The sequence below is a fragment of the Macaca nemestrina genome, chromosome 11 (assembly GCF_043159975.1).
Source record: "Macaca nemestrina isolate mMacNem1 chromosome 11, mMacNem.hap1, whole genome shotgun sequence".
In the NCBI taxonomy this organism is placed as follows: Eukaryota; Metazoa; Chordata; class Mammalia; order Primates; family Cercopithecidae; genus Macaca; species Macaca nemestrina.
The window spans coordinates 77,585,657-77,604,080 of NC_092135.1; the positions used below are offsets into that span (position 1 = coordinate 77,585,657).

The 18,424-nt window shown below is 37.7% G+C and overlaps 1 protein-coding gene across 5 annotated transcripts in view; it reads right to left on the reverse strand.

Moving 5' to 3' along the window:
* Positions 1-18,424, reverse strand: part of LOC105499530 (zinc finger protein 385B) — a 415,582-nt gene that overhangs the window by 217,743 nt on the left and 179,415 nt on the right. The window contains exon 1 of one of the 5 annotated variants that reach the window (XM_071072999.1): positions 16,096-16,116. The exons of the other annotated variants lie outside the window; for them this stretch is intronic. The gene's annotated coding sequence lies outside the window, so the exon portion shown is untranslated. Of the gene's footprint in view, positions 1-16,095; positions 16,117-18,424 lie in introns of those variants that run through there. 5 annotated transcript variants of the gene reach the window in all.

Genomic DNA, 18,424 nt, shown 5'->3' on the forward strand with positions numbered 1-18,424 from the left:
CATTTATATCTTATTGATTCTGTAACTCTGAAGAACCCTGCCTAATATACCAGGTGATGCTGATGTTACTTGTTCTGGGACCACACTTTGAGAACCATTGCTCTACCTTATTAGGTTACCCTAACATCTAGGAAGAGATAATATCCATTATAAATTGCTTTATTGCCATATTACTTAGAATCTAAGACTTTTTCAAACATATTTTCACAGCTCTGAATCAGTGTGCAATCATAATAATTTGCATCTTATAATAACTACCCACAAGGAAGTATTCACGACTATGGTGGTCGATATCAGTGTGTGCATGAACTTGTGTCACAGCTGTTCACATCATTTCTTCAGTTGAGTGATATCATTTTTGAATCACATAAATGACATCATTTTTGGGTCATATATCATGCATTGAGTTTAATTGCCATTTAAAAATGGTTTTGAAAACTTACACTTAAAAAAAAGAAGTACTATGATTTGGAATTAAAGTCACTTTTTAAAAACCACTGTGATTTGGCTTTAATAATAAAAGTCATTAAATACTAAGCTAGCATATAAACAGGTGTGGGATATAGATTTGTTATTAGTGAAGCAGATGTTCATTATTGGAGATTTTATAGCAGTTTCAGATTGTCTTGCAAAGTAGCAATCCATTGCATGAAAGGACAGAGAAAGGTAACCACAAGTAGGGGAAGCTGTAATATATACAAAAGTTTGCCTATCACGGGCCCAGCAATGCAGCTAACTGAAGGCAGAAGAAATTGCTAATCCTTCTGAATAGAAATATCAAAAAGATAAGTGGCTAGTGTGAATAACAGATCCAGAGGGGCTTTTTAAAAGGTCTGTGTTATAGTTGATGGGCAGCGTTTTTGTTTGTTTGGTTGGTTTTGGTTTTGGTTTTTTTGTGGGCAGTGAGGTACTTCTTGCCTCTAGAACTTTGAAACAATACATTTCTGTTGTTTAAGCCATTCAGTCTGTGGTACTTTATTATCACAGCCTTAGCAAACTAATACAGCATCTTTACCAGGTGCTTGATATTACGTATATGCTAATTTCACAAAAGGAATTGGAGAACTGAGCATCTGGCTCTTTCTCTAAGAAGTCTGGGCCGGGCACGGTGGCTCAAGCCTGTAATCCCAGCACTTTGGGAGGCCGAGACGGGCGGATCACGAGGTCAGGAGATCGAGACCAGCCTGGCTAACAGGGTGAAACCCCGTCTCTACTAAAAATACAAAAAACTAGCCGGGCGAGGTGGCGGGCGCCTGTAGTCCCAGCTATTTGGGAGGCTGAGGCAGGAGAATGGCGTAAACCTGGGAGGCAGAGCTTGTAGTGAGCTGAGATCCGGCCACTGCACTCCAGCCTGGGTGACAGAGCGAGACTCTGTCTCAAAAAAAAAAAAAAAAAAAAAAAAGAAGTCTGAATAGCAGTGGATTATCTGTTTTTGGAAGGTTAGATGGAACTGGGATGTTTTCCATTTGTACTCTCCTTAATTCTTCCTTTATCATGTTGGCCATGGATGTCTATTTAGGTGAATCCCCCCCAAAAGAATCAGCTGCTTTTTAAAATACTTGCTTTGCTTTTATTTATTCTCTTTTCCATTCCACTAATATTTGTTTTTTATCTTTAGTAATGTCTGCTTCCAAATTCTTTTACTTTGATAAACTTTTTCTAGTTTTTATGATGCATACATGGCTCATTTATTTTCAATTTTTGTTTTTTTTAAAATACTAAAAATCATTGAGGAGCACAGTTTTTAGTAAGTTTTTCCTTCCATTAACTTTTAGATACTCCCTCATTTTAGTTTTGATTTTCCTCTTCTCTCCTTACTTGATGGTTAAAAGACTTAACTGAGAGAGAAATAACAAGATATCTTTCAATTCTGTCTTTAATATTAATTAGTTGTTTTTGTCTAAGGCCAATTACTCACCTTGCATGAACTTCTGTAATACTGACTGCGTGAGAATCAAACCAACTCAATATGATGGTACTTGAAACCATAAATTGCTATACATATTTAAGTTATTATTTTCATTATTTTTTGACCAATTAGCTACACATAAAAATATCAGAGTACTGTAGGGACACCAGAATTGCTTAACTGAATTTTAATTCTTCATTTATGTTTAGTGTATTGTCAATCATCCCTCAAGCTGTCTACAGGTTTCCGATTTTATGGAAAAATAACCATTCACCTACTAGCACAGTTTTAGTTGCTGTCTTTCATCAAAGAGAGCAATTATTTAAAAAATGTATCTCATGAAATAATCTCTCATTATCATTTAAAAGCAGGAACAGAAGGAACTAAGTGCCAGTTATGCATCAGGCATCCCTCCGGGGACTTTACATTCAGTTCTCATACAGTCATTGTACCTTGTACAGATTAAGCCAATGAGACCAAGACAGCATACGCACAATGTCCAGGGTCACAAATCTTCAGATCCAGTGGTCCCACCAAGCTTCTTCCTTGTAGAATCCAGAGAATTGAGGCAGGAGAGTTAAACTAAGTTTTTCTGTAATGATTTCCAGATAATGTAAAATTTCGTATTTTTTGGAATTATAAATAGTTTTAAGCAAAAAAATTTTTTTTTTTTTTTTCAGAAAAGCAAGTGGTTCTGTTTGTTTCTCTTTGGCTTTTTTTTTTTCCTCAGGGGATTTTTTTTTTTCTTTTATTCCCCTCTTCAGGGTAGTATTATCTAAGAGTATGTTGTTTAAACCATACCAATATTTCACATTTTTCTTGCATGCTAAATATTAAGTTCTTGAATTAATTATCCATTAGTATTTCATATTTACTGTCTAAAATATGTGTAAATTGTTCAACTGCATTCATTTTACTACTTAGGCTTCACTTAGGACCATCTCAAGGCATTAACTAATATTATTTCTGGTGAAATTCTGCTTAACTGAGGAAAAATTGTAGCCTAATAGTTTTTCAGTTTTTCTCAAGTACAGCTCTGTAGATACAGATAATTGCTATTAACTAGGCTACTGCTTATTTGAATAGATTGAACATTGAGGGAGTTACATGAGTTCTGAGTTTGAGAATTCAGAAGAGAGAAATAAAGAACAAAAAGAAAAATTGTTGTATGAGTGACAATGTTCATTACATTATGTATAATCACAAACATATGGAGACATCCTAAATGTCCAACAGCAGAAGACTGGATGTGTCTTGTATTATGAAATACTATAAAATATATTAAGTGATATAAGAAAATGTGCACTATGTAACAAGTGGGGAAAACAATGTAGAACTGGATATACAATAGAAGTTAACTACGTAAAAATATACATATCATATATTGATGTAAATTTTTGTGCACATTTACAGAAACATATTTGGAAGGAAGTACTCCAAAATATGTCAACATTGCAGGATTTTTGTTTATTATTTACCATTTTCTGTGTTTTTAATTTTTTTTTCCACTAAATTATAATTTAGGGAAATTATAAAATAGGGAAGCATTTGACTATGAAAAATATTTTACACAGTTTATAAAAACTTGGATTCAGAATTAGCTAATTTAAATAATCCCATTTAAAAATCTTATAGTAAGGAAATCTTGAGAACTAGACAAGTTCTCAGGTTTCTTTTGGGCCCTACTGATCCTCCGATTCCACAGGAGTAAGGTGCTAGGCCTGTGCAAGCACGTGGACTTAAGACACACAGGAGGCTCACACTGATCACTGTTACAATGCTAATGTATAGGAAGTGGTGTGAAATAAACAAGATAAAGGAAATGAGGATAATAATATAATATTTATAGTGAGCTACAATTATCAATTCCCACAACTCCTCAGTGACTTAATCTTTTCACCTGTAGTATCTGCATCTCTGCATCCATATAGATGAGCATCAGAAGCTTTCAGAGAGGTGATGGCGAGAATCCAGCTCAGAGACTGCCTTACATGCATGACTTTTTTCGAGGCATTAAATCTTTTTAACCACTAAAGTGACATTGCCATTTCTACCCAGACATTTAACTTAGACAAAGGCAATAATTTATATGCTTGGAATCTGCGGCTCCCCAGAAACCTTTATAACCTGGCCCTCATTAAACTATTTATTCTCTATCAGTGTCATCAGATTTCCATGACAACATCATGCTGTATAATTAACATGGTTCCAACAAGTCACATCTTTGCACAACTGGACACATCAACATAATTTTATTATGTCATCAGTGATGCCACCAGACAGAGCACCAGCTCCTTTCCTACACTGGATAGCAGATGTTCAAGTAACGCAATGTAGGTTTTCCTAAAATAGATGCTCAGATATGTCAAGTTTTTCAACAGTGTTAAATTAGAAGTGCTATCTTTTTTTTTTTTTTCTTTTCACTTAAAAAAAATCTCTACCTGCTCAGTGTGCAACCACTCTACCTTGCTTATTTCCATGCAAAGCCAGCTGGTCCTCTCAGGCAGAGTTTGCCTAGGGCAGCAAAATGCTCTAACTGTTTATCCCGTGTGAGTGATTGCCAGCTGGGAGGAATGTCTTTTTCCTAGTTTGCCCATGGCATCTATTCAGAGGGAGATGGACGAGACCACAAAACTTTCTACAATTTGGACAATTTTGTAGTGAGATGATATTCTGCAAACAAAAATGTTAAGATACATCTAACATTGGGAGATGAAAATCCAAAAAGATTTTAAGATTTGTTCCCTATTAACATAAAATCTAAAAAAAATTTCGTTAAGGAAATCACCATAGGCTTTTGTTTTATTTCAAGAGTTGGTTACAATAGATGTTTGCCTATGAGACTGAAAATCATGCATTTTATAAAAGTTGAGTTAGCTGAAGTCATAACTACTGAAATATCGTCTGAGAGGCATATGGCAATAGCTTCCTCTCCTGTAATTTAACATTGTTAAATTAGCTATAAAATATTTTTATCAGTAATACACTGTTTTCCAAGATAATTCACACATATAAATTCCAAACCGTCTTACTAATGAAAAGATAAAGGATTGCTTCGTTCAGGGGAATTACTTGCTTTCAAATGGAGAATATAGTTTTAAGAAAAGATTTAACAAACGGATGTTTTAACATTTTGAACACATGTCATATAATCATAGAATCTCAATTCTTAAAATGACTCCAAAACCACCTCATTTTATTAATGAAGAAACTGACACCCAGAGAGGAAAATCATCTTGTTTTTTGTCACTTAGCTGGTTCAGTGAAAAATCATAAGAACATTTATTCATTCTTTTAATCTTTACTGAGTTTCCACTCTGGGCCAGGCCCTGCTATGAGTGCTGAGGCTACGGGAGCTCCTGCTCTCATGGAACTTATGTTAGACTAATGTTTCCTGATTCTGATCACAGAGCTCTTTTCATTTGCTCACATATTTCTCTCACCAAAAGGGCTAATCTACAAAATTTATGAACAGACTCCGATATCTGATAAAAATACCTGTGACTGTTGTTGTTTTTTGTTTTATCTAGATTCCTTTATCATGGTTATTTTTTGAAGATTATCACATTTGTCCATATTAAGATGAAAACTCCCAGATCTTTATGTGTCTTTAAATTAGCAACTTGCATAATAAAATCTGTACTACATTTCTTACATTAACTAACATTTTTTGGGTTTGGTGACATAAAACAATTGGAAAGATTTTAGTTTTTCATCTCTGCTCACCCCTCCCCCCCACCAAAAAGGAAAGATTCTGAAATTCAGAGATATTGATTTGCTATTTCTGCGGATTTTTTCCCCAACTCAATCTTAATACTGACATTAAAATTCAGTAGTCATTAGTCATTATATGGTTATATTCAACCAAATAATTTAGAGAAATAGCCATATAGTATCAAGTGAGCTTAAAAGTCTGGAAATACAGTAGTAAATCAGGAAGACTTCTGAGTTTTTGCCACTAATATTCTGCAGAAATCATGTATTATGCATGTGCTGCAACTTTTAGCTGGAAAAAACTTAGTCTCCCTCCCCTCCACCATTTTGTCATTAAGGCAGAATACAAGAAATGTGTCCAGTGCTTGCCAGCCCCCAGCCTCTTCTACCTAATCTAACCCCTTTTTGTACATGACTCTATCCCATTTCAGTCATGGCTGACTGGACCAGGTGTGGGTCACTGATTTAGGGGCAGCTAATCAGAGACAATGTGACTGGTGACCTGGTTCAAAACAATGTGCTAATCCATCCCTTAGGAACTGGGAAGATGTGGAACAGTGGAGGAAATGCTGGAAAGTGCCAAGCTCTGACCAGCTTCATTGGGAGCTATGTTTAAGCCAGAGTTTATGGGGAAGAAGGAAAAGTCCCTAGAGAGAGGAGAATACAACATAGAGTGAGGAGATGACAAGATGTCATAAGAGAGGTATAGACTGATTGAGGGAAAAAATGATTCCCTATGGTTTTCCAGGTAACTGATATCAGTTGTATTTAAGTACCAGTCAGCTGCAATGACTGACCTTAGATTTCTTGGGATTCACTGTTGTATTCTCAAAACAGACCTCCTCCTCCTTAAGCTGGCCTGAGTCTGTCTATTGTTTGCAACCAAACAAATCCTAATCAAGAGAAAATGACCTTTCATGTATCTAGACTTAGTTTTCTCCACAAGAAAACAGCAAAAGTTAATCACAAGTGATGGTACTCAATCCCTCTTAAGTCTCTGAAGGATCACCCTCTCAATAAGTCAATTTGGGATACTGGTTAATATGCATTAATATTAATGACATGATGATAGTTAATAATTTCTACAACCTTCTATATATAAAATTATGAGGGCAACAGAAGACTACAGTACTGAATTAATCTTTTCCATTTTTAACCTCAAAATATTTGTTGGTAATACTCATATAGTTACCTTAATTTTTCCCTTGGAGCCATCTGAAGCACTTTACCCTGTCTGGGGTTTTCTAATTAAAAGGAAAATAAACAATTTTGGGCAGTTAAAAGGGGAAATATTGATATAATTTAAAGACTAGAAAACAGAAAGAAAACTTAAAAACTATAGTAAAAAGAATATCAAGGTACAGCTTCAAGTATGTAAATGGCTGTATGTTACAAAGCATGGAGACAACATAGAACTATGAAGAGAGCATATTTAGTTGTAATACTGTCAAAAAATACTTGAGGGTCAGAAGATGCTTTAAAGATTCCATCTGAAGGGGGGCGCCCAAGATGGCCAAATAGGAACAGCTCCAGCCTCCAGTTCCCAGCGTGAGTGACACAGAATACAGGTGATTTCTGCAATTTCAACTGAGGTACCGGGTTCATCTCACTGGGGCATGTCGGACAGTCAGTGCTGGTCAGTGGGTGCAGCCCAACCAGCGAGAGCTGAAGCAGGGCGAGGCATCACCTCACCTGGGAAGCGCAAGGGGGAACGGAATTCCTTTTCCTAGCCAAGGGAAACTGAGACACACAACACCTGGAAAATTGGGTAACTCCCACCCTAATACTGTGCTTTACCAATGGTCTTAGCAAATGGCACACCAGGAGATTATATCCCATGCCTGGCCTGGAGGGTCCCATGCCCATGGAGCCTCCCTCATTGCCAGCACAGCAGTCTGAGATCTAACTGCAAGGTGGCAGCGAGGCTGGGGGAGGGGCGCCTGCCATTGCTGAGGCTTAAGTAGGTAAACAAAGCCGCTAGGAAGCTCGAACTGGGTGGAGCCCACAGCAGCTCAAGGAGGCCTGCCTGCCTCTGTAGACTCTACCTCTGGGGACAGGGCATAGCTACACAAAAAGCAGCAGAAACCTCTACAGATGTAAATGTCCCTATCTGACAGCTTTGAAGAAAGCAGTGGTTCTCACAGCATGGAGGTTGAGATCTGAGAACGGACAGACTGCCTGCTTAAGTGGGTCCCTGACCCATGAGTAGCCTAACTGGGAGACATCCCCCACTAGGTGCAGACCGACACCTCACACCTCACACGGCTGGGTACACCTCTGAGACAAAGCTTCCAGAGCAAGAATGAGACAGCAACACTTGCTGTTCAGCAATATTCTATCTTCTGCAGCCTCCACTGCTGATACCCAGGCAAACAGGGTCTGGAATGAACCTCAAGCAAACTCCAACAGACCTGCAGCTGAGGGTCCTGACTGTTAGAAGGAAAACTGACACAGAAAGGACACCCACACCAAAACCCTATCAGTACGTAACCATCATCAAAGACCAAAGGCAAATAAAACCACAAAGATGGGGAAAAAGCAGTGCAGAAAAGCTGGAAATTCAAAAAATCAGAGCACGTCTCCCCCTCCAAAGGAACATAGCTCACTGCCAGCAATGGAACAAAGCTAGATGGAGAATGACTTTGATAAGTTGAGAGAAGAAGGCTTCAGTCGATCAAACTTCTCAGAGTTAAAGGAGGAACTATGTACCTAGTGCAAAGAAACTAAAAACCTTGAAAAAAGAATGGAAGAATGGATAACTAGAAAAACCAATGCAGAGAAGTCCATAAATGAACTGATAGAGATGAAAACCATGACACGAGAACTATGTGACAAATGCACAAGCTTCAGTAAACAACTCGAACAACTGGAAGAAAGAGTATCAATGATTGAAGATCAAATGAATGAAATGAAGCAAGAAGAGACGTTTAGAGAAAAAAGAGTAAAAAGAAATGAACAAAGCCTCCAAGAAGTATGGGTTTATGTGAAAAGACTACATCTACGTCTGATTGGGGTGCCTGAAAGTGACAGGGAGAATGGAACCAAGCTGGAAAACACTCTTCAGGATATTATCCAGGAGAATTTCCCCAACCTAGCAAGGCAGGCCAACATTCAAATTCAGGAAATACAGAGAACGCCACAAAGATACTCCTTGAGAAGAGCAACTCCAAGACACATAATTGTCAGGTTCACCAAAGTTGATATGAAGGAAAAAATGTTAAGGGCAGCCAGAGAGAAAGGTCAGGTTACCCACAAAGGGAAGCCCATCAGACTAACAGCAGATATCTCGGAGGAAACTCTACAAGCCAGAAGAGAGTGGGGGCCAATATTCAACATTCTTAAAGAAAAGAATTTTAAACCCAGAATTTCACATCCAGCCAAACTAAGTTTCATAAGTGAAGGAGAAATAAAATTCTTTACAGACAAGCGAATGCTAAGAGATTCTGTCACCACCAGGCCTGCCCTACAAGAGATCCTGAAGGAAGCACTAGACATGGAAAGGAACAACCAGTACCAGCCACTGCAAAAACATGCCAAAATGTAAAGACCATCGATGCTAGGAAGAAACTGCATCAACTAACGAGCAAAATAACCAGTTAATATCATAATGACAGGTCAAGTTCACACATAATGATATAAACCTTAAATGTAAATGGACTGAATGGTCCAATTAAAAGACACAGACTGGCAAATTGGATAAAGAGTAAAGACCCATCAGTTTGCTATATTCAGAAGACCCATCTCACATGCAGAGACACACATAGGCTTAAAATAAAGGGATGGAGGAAGATCTACCAAGCAAACGGAAAACAAAAAAAGGCAGGGGTTGCAATACTAGTCTCTGATAAAATAGACTTTAAACCAAAAAAGATCAAAAGAGATAAAGAAGGCCATTACATAATGGTAAAGGGATCAATTCAACAAGAAGAGCTAACTATCCTAAATATATATGCACCAAATACAGGAGCACCCAGATTCATAAAGCAAGTCCTTAGAGACTTACAAAGAGGCTTAGACTCCCATACAATAATAATGGGAGATTTTAACACCCCACTGTCAATATTAGACAGACCAACGAAACAGAAAGTTAACAAGGATATCCAGGAATTGAACTCAACTCTGCACCAAGCAGACCTAATAGACATCTACAGAACTCTCCACCCCAAATCAACAGAATATACATTCTTCTCAGCACCACATCACACTTATTCCAAAATTGATCACATAGTTGGAAGTAAATCACTCCTCAGCAAATGTAAAAGAACAGAAAGTTTAACAAACTGTCTCTCAGACCACAGTGCAATCAAACTAGAACTCAGGACTAAGAAATCAATCAAAACCACTCGACTAAATGGAAACTGAACAACCTGCTCCTGAATGACTACTGGGTACATAACGAAATGAAGGCAGAAATAAAGATGTTCTTTGAAACCAATGAGAACAACGATACAACATACCAGAATCTCTGGGACACATTTAAAGCAGTGTGTAGAGGGAAATTTATAGCACTAAATGCCCACAAGAGAAAGCAGGAAAGATCTAAAATTGACACCCTAACATCACAATTAAAAGAACTAGAGAAGCAAGAGCAAACACATTCAAAAGCTAGCAGAAGGCAAGAAATAACTAAGATCAGCACGGAACTGAAGGAGATAGAGACACAAAAAACCATTCAAAAAAATCAATGAATCCAGGAGCTGTTTTTTCCAAAAGATCAACAAAATTGATAGACCGCTAGCAAGACTAATAAAGAAGAAAAGAGAGAAGAATCAAATAGACGCAATAAAACATGATAAAGGGGATATCACCACCAACCCCACAGAAATACAAACTACCATCAGAGAATACTATAAACACCTCTAACACAAATAAACTAGAAAACCTAGAAGAAATAAATTCCTGGACACATACACTCTCCTAAGACTAAACCAGGAAGAAGTTGAATCCCTGAATAGACAAATAGCAGGCTCTGAAATTGAAGCAATAATTAATAGCCTACTAACCAAAAAAAATCCAGGATCAGACGGATTCACAGCCGAATTCTACCAGAGGTACAAGGAGGAGTTGGTACCATTACTTCTGAAACTATTCCAATCAATAGAAAAAGAGGGAATCCTCCCTAACTCATTTTACGAAGCCAACATCATCCTGATACCAAAGCCTGGCAGAGACACAACAAAAAAAGATAATTTTAGACCAATATACCTGATGAACATCGATGCAAAAATCCTCAACAAAATACTGGCAAACCGAATCCAGCAGCACATCAAAAAGCTTATCCACCATGATCAAGTTTGCTTCATTCCTGGGATGCAAGGCTGGTTCAATATATGCAAATCAATAAACGTAATCCAGCATATACACAGAACCAAAGACAAAAACCACGTGATTATCTCAATAGATGCAGAAAAGGCCTTTGACCAAATTCAACAACCCTTCATGCTAAAAACGCTCAATAAATTCGGTGTTGATGGAACATATCTCAAAATAATAAGAGCTATTTATGACAAACCCACAGCCAATATCATACTGAATGGGCAAAAACTGGAAGCATTCCCTTTGAAAACTGGCACAAGACAGGGATGCCCTCTCTCACCACTGCTATTCAACATAGTGTTGGAAGTTCTGGCTAGGGCAATCAGGCAAGAGAAAGAAATAAAGGGTATTCAATTAGGAAAAGAAGAAGTCAAACTGTCCCTGTTTGCAGATAACATGATTGTATATTTAGAAAACCCCATTGCCTCACCCCAAAATATCCTTAAGCTGATAAGCAACTTCAGCAAAGTCTCAGGATACAAAATCAATGTGCAAAAATCACAAGCATTCTTATACACCAATAACAGACAAACAGAGAGCCAAATCATGAATGAACTCCCATTCACAATTGCTTCAAAGAGAATAAAATACCTAGGAATCCAACTTACAAGGGATCTGAAGGACCTCTTCAAGGAGAACTACAAACCACTGCTCAGTGAAATAAAAGAGGACACAAACAAAAGGAAGAACATACCATGCTCATGGATAGGAAGAATCAATATTGTGAAAATGGCCATACTGCCCAAGGTAATTTATAGATTCAATGCCATCCCCATTAAGCTATCAATGACTTTCTTCACAGAATTGGAAAAAACTGCTTTAAAGTTCATATGGAACCAAAAAAGAACCCGCATTTCCAAGACAATCCTAAGCCACAAGAACAAAGCTAGAGGTATCACGCTACCTGACTTCAAACTATACTACAAGGCTACAGTAACCAAAACAGCATGGTACTGGTACCAAAACAGAGATATAGACCAATGGAACAGAACCAAGCCCTCAGAAATAATACCACACATCTACAGCCATCTGATCTTTGACAAACTTGAGAAAAACAAGAAATGGGGAAAGGATTCCCTATTTAATAAATGGTGCTGGGAAAATTGGCTAGCCATAAGTAGAAAGCTGAAACTGGATCCTTTCTTTACTCCTTATATGAAAATTAATTCAAGATGGATTAGAGACTTAAATGTTAGACCTAAAACCATAAAAACCCTAGAAGAAAACCTGGGTAATAGCATTCAGGACATAGGCATGGGCAAGGACTTCATGTCTAAAACAGCAAAAGCAATGACAACAAAAGCCAAAATTGACAAATGGGATCTAATTAATGAGCTTCTGCACAGCAAAAGAAACTACCATCAGAGTGAACAGGCAACCTACAGAATGGGAGAAAATTTTTGCAATCTACTCATCTGACAAAGGGCTAATATCCAGAACCTACAAAGAACTCAAACAAATCTACAAGAAAAAAACAAACAACCCCATCAAAAAGTGGGCAAAGGATATGAACAGACACTTCTTAAAAGAAGACATTTATACAGCCAACAGACACATGAAAAAATGCTCATCATCACTCGCCATCAGAGAAATGCAAATCAAAACCAAAATGAGATACCATCTCACACCAGTTAGAATGGCAATCATTAAAAAGTCAGGAAACAACAGGTGCTGGAGAGGATGTGGAGAAATTGGAACACTTTTACACTGTTGGTGGGACTGTAAACTAGTTCAACCATTGCGGAAAACAGTATGGCGATCCCTCAAGGATCTAGAACTAGAAATACCATTTGACCCAGCCATCCCATTACTGGGTATATGCCCAAAGGATGATAAATCATGCTGCTCTAAAGACACATGCACACGTATGTTTATTGCGGCACTATTCACAATAGCAAAGACTTAGAATCAACCCAAATGTCCATCAGTGACAGACTGGATTAAGAAAATGTGGCACATATACACCATGGAATACTATGCAGCCATAAAAAGGATGAGTTAATGTCCTTTGTAGGGACATGGATGCAGCTGGAAGCCATCATTCTCAGCAAACTATCCCAAGAACAGAAAACCAAACACTGCATGTTCTCACTCATAGGTGGGAATTGAACAATGAGATCACTTGGACACAGGAAGCGGAACATCACACACCTGGGCCTATTGTGGGGAGCGGGGAGTGGGGAGGGATAGCAGTAGGAGATATACCTTATGTAAATGACAAGTTAATGCGTGCAGCACACCAACATGGCACATGTATACATATGTAACAAACCTGCACATTGTGCACATGTACCCTAGAACTTAAATTATAATAAAAAAGTTCTATCTGTATTAATATATTATGATTATTCTAATTTAAAACATGAGGAAACGGAAGCCCAGAGACTCTAGGTAACTTACCCAAGGTTACACAGCTAGGGGAAGTTAAACCAAGACGCTTTCATTCACTGGTGATCATAAAACACAAGGATGGGGGTTTCTTTGGAGGTTATTAAAGCTAAGACGGATTCTCAATTTTCTGAAATAATTATATTAATGAGAAACTGATGAACATTTCCAAACTTCTTTTAGGTACTGAAGCACTAATACAGTTTAAACACCAGAGGTCTCACAAGTTAAACCCTCTATATAATATAGAACCCTCCCGAGAATCAACTTAAGGTGAAATGTTTTAAAGGGATAATGGTAGTGGTGTGGTGGTAAACGTTGAGCAACCAGCTCTCTGGAAGTGAGGGAAAATCCCTGATTAGCAGTATTACAAAATCATGGTGTTAATACTTTCACCATTGCCAACTGAGAGCTAACAGCATGACATTATTCAGTGTGGAGTTGGGAGGAGATGTGCAGTAGCATACTACTCTATAGTACTTCCACCACACAGATGCAACAGTCATAAAAACCTCAAGAGCATAGATAGTAGTAAAATGTAAAAAAAAAAAAAAAAAAAAAAAAAAAAAAGGAACTAATAGATCTTGAACATTTATTACTTAATTTTAAATATAATTCATTTAATGTACATTTATATAACTTATTTTAAAAACAGCTATATTTAATAACTGGCAAAACTTCTGAAAAGCTAATGATTGGTTCTCATGAGCTGGTCCAACACACCACTGAAAAGGCATCTGTTTAATCATGGAGTTTTCTTGGAGAAGGACAATATTTAATTAAATAATTTGAACAGGAATGCGTGAATTAGGGGGGTATATACAGTCTAAAGAGATAAACTTTCTTTATTAATTGAGATTTCTCAAAAATGAGGACTTTGGATTAAATCCTTCAGAGCAAATCCAGCCTTTAGTATGAGCAGTAGAGGATAAAGGCTAAGAGTGTAGGCTCTGGGTCAGAATAACTGGACTTAGTTCTCCTAGCTTGCCCATCTGTAACTCTGTGACCTTGGAAAAGTCACTTATCTACAGTTTCTCCATCTACAGAATGTGATGATAATGATACCCACCTCAGAGAATTGTTGAAAGAATTAAATGAGATACTACTTGTGAAGCACTTGCAACAGTGACTGGCACACCGCAAATGCTTGGTGAATATTAGCTACCACTATCATATCAAAGTGCCTTCAAGTATATAAACTTTATCTATTTGAGATGGTTCTGGCCACTGTCAGCTACTTAATGTTCCCCAACACACTAAGAACTTTCAAGAGTGTCTTTGGCTTTTCTTATGCTCCTCCCGCTTGAAATATTGAATTCCTGCACATCATTTCCAGTTCAGCTAAAAAATATTCTCTTCTTCTGATTAACCTGCATCATGGATGCTATCTGGTCTTTCTTGAGGGATTTTAGTAAAATGTGAGAAGAGAGAGCTAATTTTAAAATTGAATTATTAATAAAAGGAAGCAGAACTTAAACCTCTGGGAAATTCACAGGCTGTCATATTGAAAAAGCAAGTTCAAGACAGAACACGAAGGGTGTGGCCAAATGATGATGATCTGAGAAGATTAGTCAGCTGTCTAAACAAAATCCAGGACCTATTATTGTCCAAGATGCTAAGAAAAAAAAAAAAAAAAGACTTCAAAAGCAATTCAGAAATCATCAGGGCTGCCACCCTCATCATATGCCCACAGTAGACGGAAGGTAGGTAGTACAATTTCAATGAAGGGGCTGCAAGCACAAATGAAACTTCATTGTAACCCTGTTCCCCCAGCCCCTCTGTCTCAAGGCTCTGCGGCCTGCTGTCCACTCTCTGAACTCCATTCTATGTTCCCCCAGCTGCCCCACATGTAGCATGCACTGCAGCCAGCAATGCAGTGGGGGTGTGGCTGCCTCCAACTAGATTTGGAAGCCCTGGAGAACTGTGGGGCCCAGGCAGAGAACTGTCACCAGGACAGCACCACTGCACAGAGCCCCTACTATGGCAAGGCCTAGAAGAACTGGGACCAAACAGCTGCTCCAGAGACTCGAGGGTGGTAGAGACACCCGGGTAAGATTCCAGCTCAAGAGAACTGCAGGTGCCCAATTCAAACTCTTGAGAACTGTGACATGGGCTATGCCCTACAAAGCAGTGGGAACAGGGCTGCTTGGAATCCTGCAGATTCAACCTCTGCTCCAATGTGTCCAGAAGGTGGGACCACAGCTCCAGTGGGCCTGGAAGGCAGAGCTTTGAATCAAATAAGGTTATTCTTGAGTCTTAAGATTTTGTCCTCGCTTAGGCTTTGTCACTTCTTTCTTCTTTCGTATTTCTCTCTTTTGAAATAGGAATGTTTGTCAAGTGTCTATCCCACCACTACAGTTTAGAAGCACAAAACTTGTCTGATATCACAGGCTCACAGCTGAAGGGGAATTTACCTCAAAATAAATCATACCTTAAGTTTCACCCATATCTGATTTTGATGACATTTAGATGAAACTTTGGACTTTAGACTTTTGAGTTGATGCTGACACAAGTCAAGACTTTTGGTTCTCTTGGGATGCGATGAATGTATTTTGTAAGGAAGAAAGACATGAGGTTTTGGGGAGGAGTGAGGGGTAGAATGCTATGGTTTGAATGTTTGTGTCCCTCCCAAATTTTATGTTGAAATCCTAACCCCCAAGGTGATGGTATTAGGAGGTGAGGCCTTTGGGAGATGATTAGGTCATGGGAGTAGAGGCCCAATGAACGGAATTAGTGCCCTTATAAAAGACACCCAAGAGACTCCTTACCTCTTCCACCAAGTGAGGATGCAGAGAAAACTCTGTTTCATCTATGATGAAGTCGGTCCTTATCAGACATAAAATCTGCTAGCCCCTTGATCTTGGAATTCCCAGCCTCAGAACTGTGAGAAATAAATTTCTGTTGTTTATAAGCCATCCAGTTTAAGACATTTTGTTATAGCAGCCAAAATGAACTAAGACAGCTGAATGCCTTCCAATGTGGGTCTCCTAGAGCTTTACGTCTGATAGCTGAATAGAAGCAAAAATCAAGGCTTTGCTTCTCTGCAAGGTGGGGAGTTAAAAATCCTTTGCAGAGAAATCTACTCACCAGCAAAGCAAGATGGCAAGAAAAACTGTATGTTTTGGTTAGATATTGAGGGCAGAGAGTGGCTTTCTGAGAATTTATAACCATAGTCCTACCTTTACATGGTTCAGGATTTAGATATTCACTATCTTCCTGGTCCAAGAAACCCCAAGCCAAGCAAAGTAACATATATGTTCCAGGGTTGGTTGTATCCTAGAGCACCTGGAAGTAACTAAAGTGATTCTTTCTAGAAAAGTGCATCCTCATCCCATGCCTTGAAGTTCCCACAGAGAAAGCCCAGTGAAACATGAGCTCACAATCCAAAATTATGAGCCACCATGAGCAAAAGACAGAAACAGAAAACATCATATGCTTTCACAAATCTCTTAATTGGAGTTATAAAGTATAGTATACAAAATATGAAATAGTTGAATAATTATGGGTTGTAGACCCCATAATGGTCATTAGGAGATTAAATAACTGGTATTAATGTTTTATGTGGAAGAAGAATTTAGAAGAAAAAATGAGAACATGTATTGGAATTATGGCGGTTTTCAAATAAGACCCTGAATAAAATTAAAAATGCAAATTTTCTCTCAGGCCTACCTGTTGACCCCCTTCCTTCTGCCTCCATCACGTATTTTCCTCTTCTCCAGCTCCTTTGGAAAGCCTAGTATATTCATATGCATTCTTACTCATCTCAGAATAAGATCAACTCAAACTACAAAAGTATCACTGCCAACAATTAACTGGAATCTGTTTAATCTTAAGACAATACTCATGTTCCAGTTTTATTTGAAGATACTATTTCATAATTTTTTAAAAAATACTCTCACAATGGAATATTTCTTAAACTTGATACAGAACCACATTATTTCATTTACAGTAGTAAATAAGACTTATAAACCTTTTTATGCAGCATAAAATCATGCAGACTTTTATCTGAAAATGAAATGTTTAACTATCAAAAGAATAAATTAAATGTATTGATCTTAGAAGCACAGTTACTATATGTGTTATTATATATCATTGTTTATACAGAATTATATCCTAAATTTTCAATAGTTTTCATAAGGCCAGGGACTACTTGCAATGCTACTATTTTATATTAAAAAGCTAATATTGCATTCCTTTGAAATAAAGTATTTATCTATTCAACAAGATTTAAATGAACATCTACTTTATGCCTGGTACTACAATATGCTCTGTAGATAATTAATGAGCAAAAAATGGTCACAATTCCTGCTCTCATGGAGCTTTTAAAGTAGTGAAGGAGACAGATTATTAATAATCAAGTAAATGTAGGATTGTCATTGAGCAACTATGACATATTTTTCTTGACTGTAGTAAAAATACATTGGCTTTATGACCTTTTAAAATATTTAATTTGTCAAAAGTTAGGGGGCAATGGGTGGTTTAGTCTTATGAATGAATTCATTCTTATAAATATAACCCAAATTTCACAAGGGAAACCTTCACCTGATACTGATTTCCATTGAATTCCTTTAAAGTCATTATCAATCTTGCCAATACTTTAGAATTTTCAGGATCCTTTCCTTATAATTCCAAAAGACAAACTGCTGAATTTATTAGCTTCAATAATTTAGCAAATCGTGTTTTTATTTGCTTACAAACTATGAAGCGATACATACTGTATGAAATATTTTAATAGATTTTGAAGATTTCTTCTTTTCCTTATGCTATCATTACTGCATTTTAAGGAATTTTAAACTTGATTTTGACTCCAGCTTTCTGCTAGATGGAGATGCAGGTCAGCACATGGGTGCTGTAGTCCCAGAGAGGTAAAATTGAATAGAGGGACAGGACTCACAGGTAGGGAGAAAGCCTTATAACCCCTAAATCCCCAAATACTAACTCCTCACAATCCTCATAGCTCCCTAAAATCCTATCTAACCCATGCAAAACTCATTGTAGTAAACACTACACAGAGTAAAAAGAAAATCAAGGTTGTGTTAAATTTTTATACAGTTACCCTTGAATACTATGGGAGTTAGGGGCAGCAACCCCCATGCA